This window comes from Podarcis gaigeae, assembly GCF_964106915.1.
Source record: "Podarcis gaigeae genome assembly, chromosome: 10".
In the NCBI taxonomy this organism is placed as follows: domain Eukaryota; kingdom Metazoa; phylum Chordata; class Lepidosauria; order Squamata; family Lacertidae; genus Podarcis; species Podarcis gaigeae.
The window spans coordinates 47,076,565-47,092,389 of record NC_139686.1 but is presented as its reverse complement, the minus strand read 5'-3'; the positions used below and the strand labels follow the sequence as shown (position 1 = coordinate 47,092,389).

The window sequence follows — 15,825 nt, the reverse complement described above, 5'->3', positions numbered from 1 at the left end:
GATTGCGCAGCCTTTGAGACATTCCTTGGATGGGCATTTAAGCGCAGATTGAATCTACTCTCGTGGTTTTTAACATTAAGGAATGGTTTTGATAACATGTATGGAAATATGACATCCTACTTTCAATGTCCGCAATGCATTATTAAAATGGGACACCAAAGAGCGCTACAGAGCAACTAGCAGTAGGGAGACAGTGTTTTGATGGAAAAGGAAAGGTAAAAAAAACACTTTAATGTACATGACATACCTAATGTCGTTCTAATAATGTTATACAAGTCTGTGTAGATGCAGCCCAGATTGAATCAGGCAATACACTACTTAGATGACGTTTTGCTGATGTGCCATACAGACTCATAAGCAGGGGTCAGCAAACTTTTTCAGCAGGGGGCCGGTCTACTGTCCATCAGATCTTGGGGGTGGGGGCAGACTATATTTTTTGGAGGGGGGAAATGAACAAATTCCTATTCCCCACAAATAACCCAGAGGTGCATTTTAAATAAAAGCGCACATTCTACTCATGTAAAAATACGCTGATTCCCGGACCGTCCGTGGGCTAGATTTAGAAGGCGATTGGGCCAGATCCAGCCCCCAGGCCTTAGTTTGCCTACCCATGCTCATAAGACTGTCAACACCTACGGACACCCTTTGAGTCTGTGGAGGTTGGGTGTCCCATTGATGGCTGGTAAGACTGAAAGCCCTTTCCCTATACTGTCATACTTTAATATTGAGCTTGACATAATGGCACAATATTCCAGGCTACCGGATTCAAAACTGATAGCCCTCAGAGAGATAATATCTCTTGGTAACTAGTAGTGACATTTGGTGTTGGGAAGCCAAGTGAATAATCCTGCACCTCCTGCACTGCCAATTACTAATGATATGTGTGGGGTTAGATTGTACCTCTGTTTGGTGCAACATGAGGGAAAGCCTAAAAATAAATCTTGTTTACCAGAAATCAAATCAAGCAAGTAAGGTGGATAATACAAAAATATCACGCCTCCTTTCAAAATATTTTTCCAGGTACATTGCGATAAAACCTGCTCACCAACTATTTGTTAGGAGAGGAAATGTAGGAGGAGGGAGCAGATAATATAACCCATTTGTTCCTGCACTTCATATATTGCCAGTAACAGAGAAAAGAAGCAGCAGGACTTGTCAAACAAATGTTTATGAAGTGCAGTTGCTGGAAATGTTTATACCTTGCTATTGAATAATGCACCAAGGATATTAATAGAACCACGTATTGTTCAATCTGCGCAAGTTGAAAGACAAGGGAATGGATTGAGATTTAGTAAAAGATACTGGAGAATACACCCCTTTGGGGAAAGAAGAACCCTGAAATTAATATCCAATTGTCAGAGCTGCCCTAGGTCCCAGCTCACAAAGGACCAACGCCAGTTCTTGTTATATACAAAAGTCTTTATTGAAGTTCAGTTTCGATTTCAAAGCCACGGCGCGCAGCTCTACATCTTGAACTCTAGACCGCTGAAGCTCCGTCTGAATCTCCTCCCCCCAGGCACCAGTTTAAGACTCTAGCCCTGCTCCACCTCTTCCTCTGCTCTTTCCTCCTCTGGGTCCGCCTGTCCGCTGGGGTCTTGCCCTTTCTGGACTCTTCTGACGCTGAGTCCCCTGAGTCTTCCCCCTGCCTCCGGCGGGCTTTAGGACCTGGTTCCCAATCCGGGTTTTCTGCTGTGCCGCACGCCTGTACATTTGAACTTGGCGCCCGCGCCCAGCCGGCAACCTTCCTCCTGACCGTTACACTGCTCCTGTCACTGCTTCCCCCTTCGGGGGGGCTAGCTCGGCCTGACCTCCCCTCCGTTCCCTCACTCTCCAACAGAGGCGTGGTCAGCCCTGACTCATCTTCTCTCCCTGCTGGAGGAGACGCTGGCCCTGATGCATGGGACTCTTCCCCCCCACTACGCTCTGGTGGGGGAGCTGGCCCTGATCTCTCGCTGCTGCTTTGGGAGTCCCCGCTGGCCCCTTGCTTCTGGTGCGTCCCCCCTGGGACACCCCTTCCCCTGCCCATCGGCGCCCCCTTCTGGGAATCTTCTGATTCGCTGGAGAAGCTCATGGAATCTCTCGGGCCACTGTCATACTCCCCTACGCTGCCCTCCGATTCTTCTCCTTCGCTCTCCATTTCCTCTCTCCCCTGTGCCTCTGCTCCTGAGCCCCTGACACCAATGCAATATGATGTGGCTGCAGCAAGGTTTGGCTTTGATTTTGAACTTGAAGAGAAATAAATTGTAACTGGACTAAGGGAGCAATCCAAACTCCTGGCCAGGGAAAAGTAAGTCTGAACAGAGTGGTAAACAAACCACCACATTTCAAAACCCACTGCTCACTCCAGCCAAGGAAAAAGGTAATATGGAAGTATTTTTCTTCATTTTTGCTCTTCCAGCTCTAGGCTGGTGCAACAGAGAGGCCATATAAAGCTTCTGGACCAGACTGGGCCTTATAAAGCTGCTGGAATAGCTTAGGATTCAGCAGGTACTTCATACCATCTACAGCTACACCTGTTTCTCAGACTCAGAACCACCAAGCGTCTGAACACATTATGTATTTAAATAAGTTTTACTCACTGAAATGAATGGCGATTAGTCATGTTCATTAATTTCAAAAGGTCTACTTAGTTGAATTCCACACATTATTATGATGGCTCATCTATAGAATATGGAAAGTTAATGTGAGAAAGAACAACTCTGGCTTCCTTTCACTCATCACCTGATTGTCATCGTCACCCGACACATGTATCCGGGTTTAGGATGCAAAACGCCCAGGCAATCTTGAGCTCCAGCCCTGGCAATTTTTAAGAAGGAATCATGACACAGGTAAATATGGCAATTAGTAATGAGATGGAGAATGTAAGTCTCCTTCTTTGGAGGTCTTTAAGCAGAGGCTTGACAACCCTATGTCAGGAGTGCTCTGATGGTGTTTCCTGCTTGGCAGGGGGTTGGACTTGATGGCCCTTGTGGTCTCTTCCAACTCTATGATTCTATGAAGGTCTGCATGGCACTTAAAAGTTGCATGAAAAAGCTGAGGGCCACTGTCAACTTCTAATCTTTCCCTTCATGCCTTCTCCATTGGAGAACAGGCAGGGAAGAAAGATGGGTGAAGTGGGAAATGAAGAAGGGAGTCAGGAAGAACAGCTGTTGCCTCATCTCTTGGTGCTTTGTATCTTTCCAGCTGCAATCCTGTACACATTCACTTAGGACCACTGCTAAGGACATACTCCAAAGAGAGGCAAGGCAGCGTTAAGGTCTGGGGCTGTGTAGATGCAGCAAGCATTCCTCAGCCTCATTGCCAGCTCCTCCTGTTGGTGGGAGGCTGTTACTGCAGCTACACCACCCCACTGGGAAAGCCACTCTGTGTCTCTCTATTCATTCTAAATGCCTTTGGATCTGAACCAATTCCTCCAGAATGTTTCAGTCTCTAAAGCTGCAATCCTATGCACACATACCTGAAAGTAAATCTCACTGAACTCAATAAGGCTTACTTCAAAGTAGACATCAATGGATTGTATCACAATTCTTCTACTGCTCAGACCCAGTCATATTATTTATTTGCCCTTTGGTCAACAAAGGTCCGTATAGTTAAAGCTATGGTTTTCCCAGTAGTGATGTATGGAAGTGAGAGCTGGACCATAAAGAAGGCTGATCACCAAAGAATTGATGCTTTTGAATTATGGTGTTGGAGGAGACTCTTGAGAGTCCCATGGACTGCAAGAAGATCAAACCTATCCATTCTTAAGGAAATCAGCCCTGAGTGCTCACTGGAAGGACAGATCCTGAAGCTGAGACTCCAATACTTTGGCCACCTCATGAGAAGAGAAGACTCCCTGGAAAAGACCCTGATGTTGGGAAAGATTGAGGGCACAAGGAGAAGGGGACGACAGAGAACGAGATGGTTGGACAGTGTTCTCGAAGCTACCAGCATGAGTTTGACCAAACTGCGGGAGGCAGTGGAAGACAGGAGTGTCTAGCGTGCTCTGGTCCATGGGGTCACAAAGAGTCGGACATGACTAAACGACTAAACAACAACAACAAACATTAGCTCATATACTTATGACATGAGGATCGTCTTAAGAATTCATGAATCCACCTGCAGGATCCTATGGTTTCATTGCTATTTATTTCTGATGAGATCAGTTATTGTAAAAGAGCATTTTATCCTGAATTGTATACATTCAAGGAATATATAGGAAAAGCAGTTTCTATTCAGATGATGGTGCTTTTAAGGGAACATTTAGTAGCCTGAGATTGATGGCCCAAACAAAGATTGTATTATTTGGTAAAGAAGAAAAAGAAAAATACATTGGGAATGCTACTGAAGTATTTGGAGCAATAAACAAGCTATACTTTATAAACCTTTTAAACACTAGGGCTTTGTTAGAAATTATTTAACAGCAGGTTTTCCAAGGAACAGATTCTCCTATTGAGAGAAAAGAATTAAACTTGGAAACCAAAATGAAATAATGTGACTATTAAACTCTTATTTTGATTTATGCTTGTTTTAGCCTGAAATAGGTATTTTTTTTGGAGGGGGGCAAATAAGCATCAAAATAAATAAATGTTAACTCATTTGCAAGGATGTTGTGGTTATATCTAGATGAACCAGAAAACAAGATTTTTCCTCTTAATTAAATTTTGAGCATTCCTATATCATATCCACAGTATTCTAGCAGTACAGCTGCCACATTTCTCTGGTCAATCCTTGAACTGCTGCATTCTTATTATACAAGTGTCATGCATTTATTTGAGATGTACAACAGTGAGTAGGACTGTCTCCTCCTAAAGAATGATGGCAAGTTTTAGAAGCAGAATATTTCTAGCTGGCTTCACTGGAGATTCTTCAGTGTGAAATTTCTACAGTAGTTAAGGTTGATGTTGCTTCCAGATAACTGTTTATTGAGCATTGAGACTGATTTATTTTTTTTTAACAGGAAGGTTATATGACATTGTCCCATGCATTCCAGTGTATTTCCCCATCAATGGGGATGGGGGGGGGGCAAGTTTTCTGTGCAAGAGATCAAGGCAACTTTAAATGCACAGCCTGAATTTGCCAGTATAATAATAATAATAATAATAATAATAATAATAATAATAATAATTTATTATTTATACCCGGCACATCTGGCTGGGTTACCCAGCCACTCTGGGCGGCTTCCAACAGAATATTAAAATACAACTGAACCCCACCCCCAAGTAGCAGCAGCCTGGAAGTGTGCTGGAAGTGTGCAAATAACCTCTCAAAATTATCATTTATGGAGATGCTTATAGAGAGGCAGAAAGCTAGAGTTCTACAGCACTTGCCTTCATGCCCTGGTTGTGGGCTTCCTGGAAGCATCTGGTTGGTCACTGTGGAAACAGATGTCACTGTGATGGGTGTTCAGTGTAATGCAGCAGGTCCTGCTGCTGCTGCTAGAGGCATGGGAACCTGGAAAGGAAAGGGGGGAAACCATGGCAGTAGGTATCCTCCAAAAGACGTCCATGTTTGTCTATTCACAATGAGTGCGTGGCATGCAGCTAATTGCAAGGGTTGCTGAACTCAGCACGCCATAGTTCAGATTCGCATTTCTGTACAGGGGAGTTGTGTATAATAGACACATCACACAAAGCAAAATGAAAAAGTGATTAAGTTAGCCATGTTCAACACAGCTCTGTGTTTTATCTTTACACATTACCTCTTGAGCAAAAAAAAGGAGGTCTCCCCCCCCCCTTTAAATGATGCCATTACTCTAATAGCTTCCATTTACATTCTGAGTTTTCATTGTACTACTTACCCAGTTCCATTTAAATGGTGAAATATGTGGGCTGTCTGGCTATTTTAATGTGATGCCTTTTCATACTGTAATTGAGAGGAGTCTCCAATGAATCAAATGAATGCTTTCAGAGGAATCTCAAGCCCCCAACAGACATCAGCTAAAATGTTAAGAGTGCCTCAGAGTCCCTTTGGTGCTATATCTTTTTACCATGAAAGAAATGCCATTATTGTAAATTCCCAGCCTTTGTCTAAAAAATCTTGTATCAGATCCCCAGAGTGCCAGTTCAGTTAATTAATTCAAACAATTTCCTTTCTAATCTTTAAAACATTTTCATATTTAAAACAATAAATGAGACACTTAAGGGGGTTCACTCATTGCTGGCAATTAATATGCCAAGGAATTGAGAGAAATATAGCTGGCCTGCCCTGAAATGAATCATTTTCCAATAGCTCTGACCCGTGCAAGGTTAAAATTATGACCTCACGAGTGCTTGGAGTAGGCAGATACCATAAAATCATATCACTTACGTGATCTCAGATTAACATTTTCCTGTTTTCGATTTTTCATTTTGACTCCCCCCTCCCCCCCTTTTTGATAACCAAGTTGATACTTAGCTCAGTGACTTATGCCACTGCGGGGGGCTTCAAGTTATTTAATGATAACTTTAAAATTAGCAATTAGTATAGGAGTAGATTGGTTGCATTTTCCCTGAATCAGAGCATGAAGTTAATGCAATTGGAAAGTTATGAGTCTGGATTTGACACTAATTGATGATTGGGTTACATGTTGAGATAAGGATTCAGTACGAGAGAGGCAAGTCTGTACAGTGGTGCCTCGGGTTACAAACGTTTCAGGTTACATACGCTTCAGATTACAGACTCTGCTAACCCAGAAATAGTACCTCGGGTTAAGAACTTTGCTTCAGGATGAGAACAGAAATCGTGCTCCAGCGGCGCAGTGGCAGCAGGAGGCCCCATTAGCTAAAGTGGTGCTTCAGGTTAAGAACAGTTTCAGATTAAGAACGGACCTCCAGAATGAATTAAGTACTTAACCTGAGGTACCACTGTATTTGCAAATCTGAATAAGATTCAGAGAGTGAGATAGGGCCTAGTAGATCACAGAGAGCAAGCAGAAGCAATCTGAGAATGAGGGGAGGAGATCTGGAACATGCTCTGAAAGTCAACTTGCACATTACTGCATAAGCACACAGAAATGGTTGGAGAAAGCTGGAGAGCTTGTGTACCCCCCCCAAGAGCCTGAAGAGGGTGTCAGTGAGTGCAGAGGAAGACCCGGAGAGACTGAGGCACAGTGGGGCTTTGTTTACGCTGCTCAGCCTCCTCACCTAACAGCTGGTGTGCAGGGTAGCTCAGCAGCTTCTTTCCTGCACATCCTCCAGCCTCCTGCCAACCCCAACGCTTCAATTCTAGTTGTGGATATTTTTGGATACAGTATTTTTGGTATGGATTAAAGAAACAGCAGTACAGAGGGTTTTTAAAGGGTGTTTAGAGAAAGGTTCCTATGATACACAATATCACTTATGCACGTGGGTGCCTGGAATGTAACCCCCACATAAGGGGGGGGGACAGCTGTACTAAAGGATACACCCCATAAGAATTAGCAAAATCAAGACAGGCAGAATGAACAGTTAACTAACAAAAAACACAACGATAAATAAAACCAACAAAATAGCAACGGTAAATAAAACAGTCCATTGCGTACCTGAGAGCAGAAGAAATTGTTAACCTGGCACCAAAATATTCATATTGTCAGCACCAAGTAAGCCTCCCTAGGCAGAGCATTCCATAACCATGAGGCCGCAACTGAAAAGGCTATCTCTGTCACTGCCTCCCTTTGAACAAGTGTCACTGAATATTTAGTATTCTAATGGACCTCAAAGAGAAAAGGCAAATTGCACTCTGAAGAGAAACACAAGGTTCAAAAATGAGCCTGGAACTCAGCAAAGTGATGCAGAATTTGAATTTGAAAGAAAAGTGTTTCTTGCCACAATGGACCACCTAATTTATCATCTTAAGAACTAGTTTTAGGTAACAGGAGAAATATGCAAACTTTTTAAAAGGCACTCCTAGATTTTAGAATTTAAAAGCATGACTGAAAAAGATTGATCAGAAGGATGCAATTTTGCAATTGAAAAATATCCAAACAGCCTAACATCTAAAGCAGTAACTTTGAACACTATGCATGATGCTTGCTTTGGTAAATGGGGAGGACCATTTACCACCATGCCCAATCTGCAACTTGAGAATGTGTTTTCTAAAGCATGCATTGAGGACCTTATGTTGCCTTTGTCTAAGTGTGCAGAAGCGGAAATGGCATTCAGAAAGCTGTCCCTTTTAAAGATTCTCATCCGGTTCAACCATGAACGAAGAGTCATTGAACAGCTTGGCGCTGTTAGTCATTCTACATGAACTCGATATCGATTTCTTAGAAGTCATCAGAGGCTTTGTGAATGAAAAAAACAAGAAGATGGTCCTGAAATACATGTTCCAAATAATTTATTCATTATATGATGTCATTTGATCTACTGCTGTAGGGTGAATATTGCTCCTTTTCAGAAAGATATAGCTTTTGTTGAATACTGTTCTAATTCATAAAGAGCTTAGCCTGTTCATTTCTCTGTCTGAAATCTATTCGGCGGGAGGAAATAGCTACAGCTATTTCTTTTTATTTTAATGTTGCATAATGATTATGATGTTTTAACTATTTAGCCTTCCTGTTTGAATTATTTAAACTGCTGCTATCATTTTTAATGCCATTTCAACGTTTAAGTTCTATTTAATAATTATCTGTAATATAACAGTGATTTTTGAAATATTCATAATGATAGTAAAATGCCTTTTGAGGACTGGAGCTCTGAACGGCAGGTTACAAATCTGTTAAATAAATGCATCTTAAATGAACGCTGTGGACTCAAAATAACAGTCCATATTGGTAATGTATGAGCATGTTGTTTAGTCGTTTAGTCGTGTCCAACTCTTCGTGACCCCATGGACCAGAGCACGCCAGGCGCTCCTGTCTTCCACTGCCTCCCGCAGTTTGGTCAAACTCATGCTGGTAGCTTTGTGAACACTATCCAACCATCTCATCCTCTGTCGTCCCCTTCTCCTTGTGCCCTCCATCTTTCCCAACATCAGGGTCTTTTCCAGGGAGTCTTCTCTTCTCATGAGGTGGCCAAAGTATTGGAGTCTCAGCTTCAGGATCTGTCCTTCCAGTGAGCACTCAGGGCTGATTTCCTTAAGAATGGAGAGGTTTGATCTTCTTGCAGTCCATGGGACTCTCAAGAGTCCCCTCCAGCACCATAATTCAAAAGCATCAATTCTTCAGTGATCAGTCTTCTTTATGGTCCAGCTCTCACTTCCATACATCACTACTGGGAAAACCATAGCTTTAACTATACGGACCTTTGTCGGCAAGGTGATGGGCAGCAGTTATTGCCAATAGATTGCTGGGCAGTGGGGTGAGGTGGGGCATGTGAGAGGGCAGGGTGCCCAATTCACATTATCGCCCAGGAGTTCCTGTTGGCACCCGTAAAAGCATCTCTGTCTTGTCTGGATTGTGTTTCAGTTTATTGGCTCTCATCCAGTCCATCACTACGACCTGGTACATGCAAGTTACATTTACACTTTCCAGGTACTGTGTTCAATAGGAGTAAATTCTGCTAGATGGTAGCTGTTTTCATTGCAATATTCCATTTCTTCCCAGACTAACATTTCGAATGTTAATTCACAGCTATTCTTTGTGCGGCATTGTGTACAACTGTTTCTCCCCAGATCTATCTCACTAAAGCCGGGGATGGGGGGTGGAATTCAATTTTGCAAGTAAAAAGTCCTCTTCTGAGAAGTGTTATGCAGAACTGAATCAATGCACGCATAGATATATCACAGGAACATTCTGTAATAATAATAATTTTTTGAAAGATAAATAATGTCATACCTGATGTTTCTCTTGGCAAATCTTATTTCTTTTTGCCTAGGGGAACTTTAGATAAACCAATGGGGGAAGGACTTAACAGCACAGCGATAAGGGAATGCAATCTGGCTGCTTCTCTCTCTCTCTCTGCATGTATATTTCATGATATTTTAGTTCATCTTCATAGAAGCACTTTTGCATACTCAGTCCTCCAGGGCGACACACTTATTCAAGTTAAAAATGACAACAGTTTGAAATATTTCTGTTATATAAATAAACATAAAAGAAGCAGATAATTCTATGCATTCACAATGATTAAGTGAAGTTTCAGCACTGTGATGCTTTAACTATTTAGTTTCCCTGTTGGATTTAATTATTTTTTTCCTTTGAGACATCTCTGAAGTTGACCCTGTATGATAAAACATGGAAAATGCATTTTATTGGTGGCTGCATAACAATATATCCTTTCAGTATTTGGTTAATATAAATGTTTCATGTTGTGGCATGGTTTTACTGTAATGTGTAAGATCACGGCCACTGGTCCCATCACCTCCTGGCAAATAGAAGGGGAAGAAATGGAGGCAGTGAGAGATTTTACTTTCTTGGGCTCCATGATCAATGCAGATGGTGACAGCAGTCACAAAATTAAAAGACGCCTGCTTCTTGGGAGAAAAACGATGACAAACCTAGGCAGCATCTTAGAAAGCAGAGACATCACCTTGCCAACAAAGGTCCGTATACTTAAAGCTATAGTTTTCCCAGTAGTGATGTATGGAAGTGAGAGCTGGACCATAAAGAAGGCTGATTGCCGAAGAATTGATGTTTTTGAATTATGGTGCTGGAGGAGTCTCTTGAGAGTCCCATGGACTGCAAGAAGATCAAACCTATTGATTCTTAAGGAAATCAGCCCTGAGCGCTCACTGGCATTCACTCAGAGGCATATTGCTCTGACAATGGAGGTAGAACATAGCACTTCTCATAGAAGTAGAGTGGGAAAGGTCTGTACATGGCAGCCTTACTTGCATGTGTGTTGTATCTGCTGTTGGTGGCCAAAAAGCTAAGACATCTCTGGCTCCTTAAATTATCTCTTTTGATCTGGCTTTTCCATCATAGCAAGCTGTTTTCCAATGCTGATTCCATTTCTGCCAAAAATATTCTGTGAACCTTAAACAGTTAACAGTTACCAGCCAATTGATCAGGCTGCAGGAAGGTAGTCATCAGCAATTGGGGTGCTATTGATGGGTTTCTTCTGTATTTATGAGGGAATCAATGAAAGATAAAATGAAAAGTCTAGAATGACTTATAATTATACATTCATACATCCTATAAGCACTTGTTAATTGAATCACAAATCCCCAAAAATGAAATGCAGAAAAAGCCTTTAGAGACGAACTAACACTCCTGGAGGGCTACCTCACCATCCTGTTTCCACCATCTATTTCTGCTACCCATGTTGTTTTCTCTTTGGGGCTCACTGATGTATACAATCCATAGTTTATAATCCTACATATTAAAACTCAATGCAAGACTTCCTAACTGAAGCCTAAAATCTGTAATGCAAACAGAGGAGAATTGTTATTACTAAGGCTACTTTGTATTTATTTCTCTTTTTTGTCAGTAGCAAAGTGAAGGACCAAGTGGTACCTCGGTTTACGAACTTAATCCGTTCCGGAAGTCTGTTCTTAAATCAAAACGGAGGCGCACTTTCTCTAATGAGGCCTCCTGCCACCGGTGCCCTTCCACTGTTCGGCTTCCGTTCTTAGACCGAGGTAAAGTTCTCAAACCAAGACACTATTTCCGGTTTTGCAGAGTTTGTAAACCGAATCATTCTATTAAAAAAAATGTTTAGGGGCACTCTCATTTTCCTACTCATATTGAAATACTGCCCCCTCAGTGAGGTCAAACTTAGATTCACAAAATGTTTAGGGGTATGTGTACCCCTGCGTCCCCCCCAGGAAAAAAAGCATTAGTCATAGCTATGATTCTGCCACCACCCTGCCAGAACCATCAGCAAAGCCAGCAGTTTCAGAGGTGGTTTTTTTAAAAAAAAAAGTTGTGGGGTTATTGTTGTTGTTTAATAAGATTAAAATAAAAATGGAGGAGAGGTAAGGACGCATGCAGACACATTCGCCTCGGTCGTAAGCTCCCACCCCAATCATTTTGTCCTTTTTATTTAATTGGTTTCACCAGCCCCAGTTCCATATTTCCATCTGGCTTCCTCTATTCTGCCTGTTAACAAAATGCCTCTCACTCCTAAATTTAATGGTGTGGAGGAGGAAGATGTGTTCAGGCTTCTGAGCAATACCTTCTTATAATACCTCCATGGTTCATACATGAGCCAAGACTGGAAGGTGAACATCAGGCTTTGCTATGGGGATCTCTCCATGCAGGGACACTTCATTCCTACTTGATTTCTCTACTTTTCTGACATTTTGATTATAGCAGTGAAAAGTCCTGTTTGACAGCTTTTGCAAAATAATGTAGTTTATCCAGTTCTTAAGATGCAAAAATCATTATTATGAACATGACATATCTAGGTGAAAACCACTGATTGTGGACCATTAAAACTACAAAATCCATGATGCTTTGTGGCTGGGGGGGGGAGCAAAATAACCTAGGGCCGTTTCTGAAAGCAAGCAATGTTAATATTGATTTTCCTGAGCTTCTTCTGGATGTAATAAAAGAGGTTGTTTGGAAAATGAGCAAGGGCTTATTTTAGATTATTTAAATATCACTTCTGTTTTAAGTGCGCCTTTATAGATTGTCTCAACAGTTATTACATCCCCTGATCTGTGGATAGGGCAGATTAGACCTAAAGATATGTAAATAGCTAAACATCCATTCATTTTAATGAGGCTTACACAGGAAAAAAAGTCCTCATTGATTTTCACCCCCCTCAATAAACAATTAGACTGTTACCAGATATCTCTTCTAGCAGCTACAGATTCAGTAGCATGGAAGTGGAATTGAAGAGGTAGGTGCCTTCAGGTAGAACACATTAATTCACATGGGAGTTTATCTGTCTGGATTAGCACCAGGTACTGGGTGGGCCACGCAGGCAAGTGAGCAAGGGGCCCAGGCAAGCTGCAGAGGAGCAGATGGGCCAGGACAATTGTCCAGCAACCACAAACCCTCCAAGTGTCCCTATTTTCTAGAGACAGTCCTGGATTTACAGAAGCCGTCCTGGTTTCTGATTTGATCTCAAAATGTCCCACTTTTTCTTCAGATGTCCCTATTTTCATCGGAGAAACATTGGCGGATTACAGTCCTTGGTTTACAAACACCTTGGGTTACAAACACTTTGTGTTACAGACTCCGCTAACCTGGAAGTAGTACCTCAGGTTAAGAACTTTACCTCAGGATAAGAACAGAAATCGCGTGGTGGCGGCACAGTGGCAGCGGGAGGCCCCATTAGCTAAAGTGGTACCTCAGGTTAAGAATGGTTTCAGGTTAAGAACGGACCTCCGGAACAAATTAAGTTCGTAACCAGAGGTACCACTGTATTGTCATGTGCCAGGAGTTTGCTTCACCTGCTGAGCAGCAGCCTGAAGGAACAGAAGTGACTCCAATTGCTGCTGATCAGCCTTCCTGCTTCTGATGAAAACCAGCTGGCTACAGCTTTCTTAAGCAGAGTTTCCAGCCTCAGTCAGTTGCTGGAAGCAACATTCGCCATTCCTGACCAGACCTTGTTGCTTCTTGCTTCTTATGAGCTTAGACCCTTAGTTTTCTTGAACCCTCAATCATCTGACTATGTGAACTGAGATACTCCTGACCTTAGGACTGGATTGTACCTTGTATATGGACATTGCCTCATCACAATCAGGCCATAAATCATGTCACATTACAATCTGTTTTTTTTAAAAAAAATATCAAAAGTTGGGGCCAAAAAGCAGGTACCAGGTGACTTTTCTCAGGGAAAACATTCCACAAATAGGAAACCACTACATGGATTTATGAGGCTTTCAGAAGCATGCCTAAAATATAGAACTGTATGTGCATAGGAAACTATCCGTGCATTCAGGATCACTGAAACTGGGCAAATTCCCTATGAGCACACACTTGCAGTTCCAATGAATACGTATAGTTCAAGAGCAGAGCCAGAGGGCAGGATGCTATTCCTCAAACATCCACTTACATTCCTTCTACCCAAAGAGAATGTTTGCGATGAGCTAAACTCCCCATACGGACCACAGATGCCTGCCTGAGGTGCTGTAAAACCCTTTCTCCAAAAGAACCATAGACATAGCTTTACTTGCAAAAAATCTGATAATCTGCACATCCCAAGTAGGCGGCTAGTTTGTGGAAAGTGTTGGATATAAGCAGTGTCCAGTGCACAGCGGAATGATGAAAAGTACGTGCCAACATGCTCTATATTACTTTATTTACACTTCAAAGCTGGTAATTTACAGAAAAACATCTTCCCTCTGCCGGAGCAGAGAAAGGCATCCTCTCTCCTCTAAAGCACGGAGAGAATCACACTGAACTGCAAAGAACAGTGAAAAACAGGAAACCAGTGTACGTCACATCCAGTCTCCTTTCCAGTGAGAAAACCCAACAGCACTTGACTGTGGAATGTAAACATTGTCTTGTGACAAGCACTTCGCTGCTCAGTGAAGGAAGCAGAAACCAACATCCTCCCCCTTTCTGTGAACATCACTGGGCAGCGTGTTCGTACAATATCAGTACAAACCCAACTTCTGCACATAGGTACAGTGTTGATTGCTTGATACAATCTTGGACAATACATCAGCAGGAATTTCATTACCTGGCATATAGGACACCGTTACGAGTCCCTTTTGAATACGTTCCCTAGCATGTTGCAACTTTAATTGCAAGTGCTTCGTGCTTTGCTTACAACCTTCAGAATTCAGCAAAGCCAAACATGCTTTGTTGTCCTGGTAAACCTGGATTGGACATTTGACAGGAATTTTCATGTCTTTGCACAATTGTAACAACCATTCACAATCCTTAAGTGAATAAGACAGTGCATTCAGTTCAGCTTCACAAGTACTTAAGCTAACTGTTGTTTGCTTCTTGCATGACCAATCAAATAGACCCTGATTGTACTTATAGCAAACTCCAGACGTACTTTTCCTGTCTGTAGTGTCACTTCCAAAACTTGCATCTGCAAATATCTCAAGACCACCAGACTTCTGATTGTTAAATCTCAGTCTGTAATGCATAGTGCCTTTCAAATACCGCGCTATGCGTTTCAGAGCTTTCCAATCCTTAACAGTAGGATTGTTGACTTGTCTGCTTAGCAAATTACAGCTAACAGCAATGTCAGGTCTTGAACATCTGGCAATGAAGTTTAGCTTGCCTAGCACACTTCTGTACAGTGTAGTATCAGAAAATGCTTCTCCAGTGTCATCTACCTGATAACCTGTTGTCATCGGTGTGTCTACAGGGTTAGCATCCATCAGGTTTAGTTTGCTTAACACATCAGCAATTTTACGTGACTGGTGTACTAGAATGTTACCATCTTGATCTCTCTCTATTTCCAGAGATAGGTAGTTGTTTACCTCACCAAGATCTTTTATGTCAAAGTGCTCTTTCAGTTGAGCTAGGGCGTTATTGTACATTGTGACATCTTCCCAAAAGAATAAAAGATCATCAACATAAAACAAACAATACAGTTTCTTTTGCCCCTCCTCTTTGACAAATACGCATGGATCAGCTTTCCCTTGCTTAAAACCTAGAGAAAACAATACTTCAGTGAGTTTTGTGTGCCAACACCGTGCACTTTGTTTGAGACCATAAAGGGACTTCTTCAGAGCACAAACAAATCCCTGTTTTACCTGTACGCCATCAGGTGGAAGCATATAAAGTGATTCATCTAGAGATCCGTACAGAAAAGCTGTATTCACATCATGGTGACTAATGTGTAGATTCTCTTCTGCAGCTAGCTTGAGCATAAGCCTAATGCTCTCATACCTCACGGTGGGTGAGTAGGTCTCGTGATAGTCTTCACCTGGTACCTGTGCAAAACCTCTGGCTACCAATCTGGCTTTGTGTCTGACTATCTTGCCATTTTGATCTGTCTTCGCTTTGAAGACCCATTTGCTTCCAAGCAGTTTCATTCCTGGAACTACTGGAACAAGGTCCCATGTTTTGTTCCTTTCCAAGGAATCAAGCTC

At 42.1% G+C, this 15,825-nt stretch overlaps 1 long non-coding RNA gene across 1 annotated transcript; it reads right to left on the bottom strand.

The window, feature by feature from the left end:
- Positions 1-1,735: 1,735 nt before the first annotated feature.
- LOC310825720 lies at positions 1,736-2,175 on the bottom strand. The gene is made up of 3 exons (XR_014555483.1): positions 2,011-2,175; positions 1,857-1,980; positions 1,736-1,793 (listed from the first exon to the last, which is right to left on the bottom strand). It is a non-coding gene; the product is annotated as an uncharacterized lncRNA (long non-coding RNA).
- Positions 2,176-15,825: the final 13,650 nt, after the last annotated feature.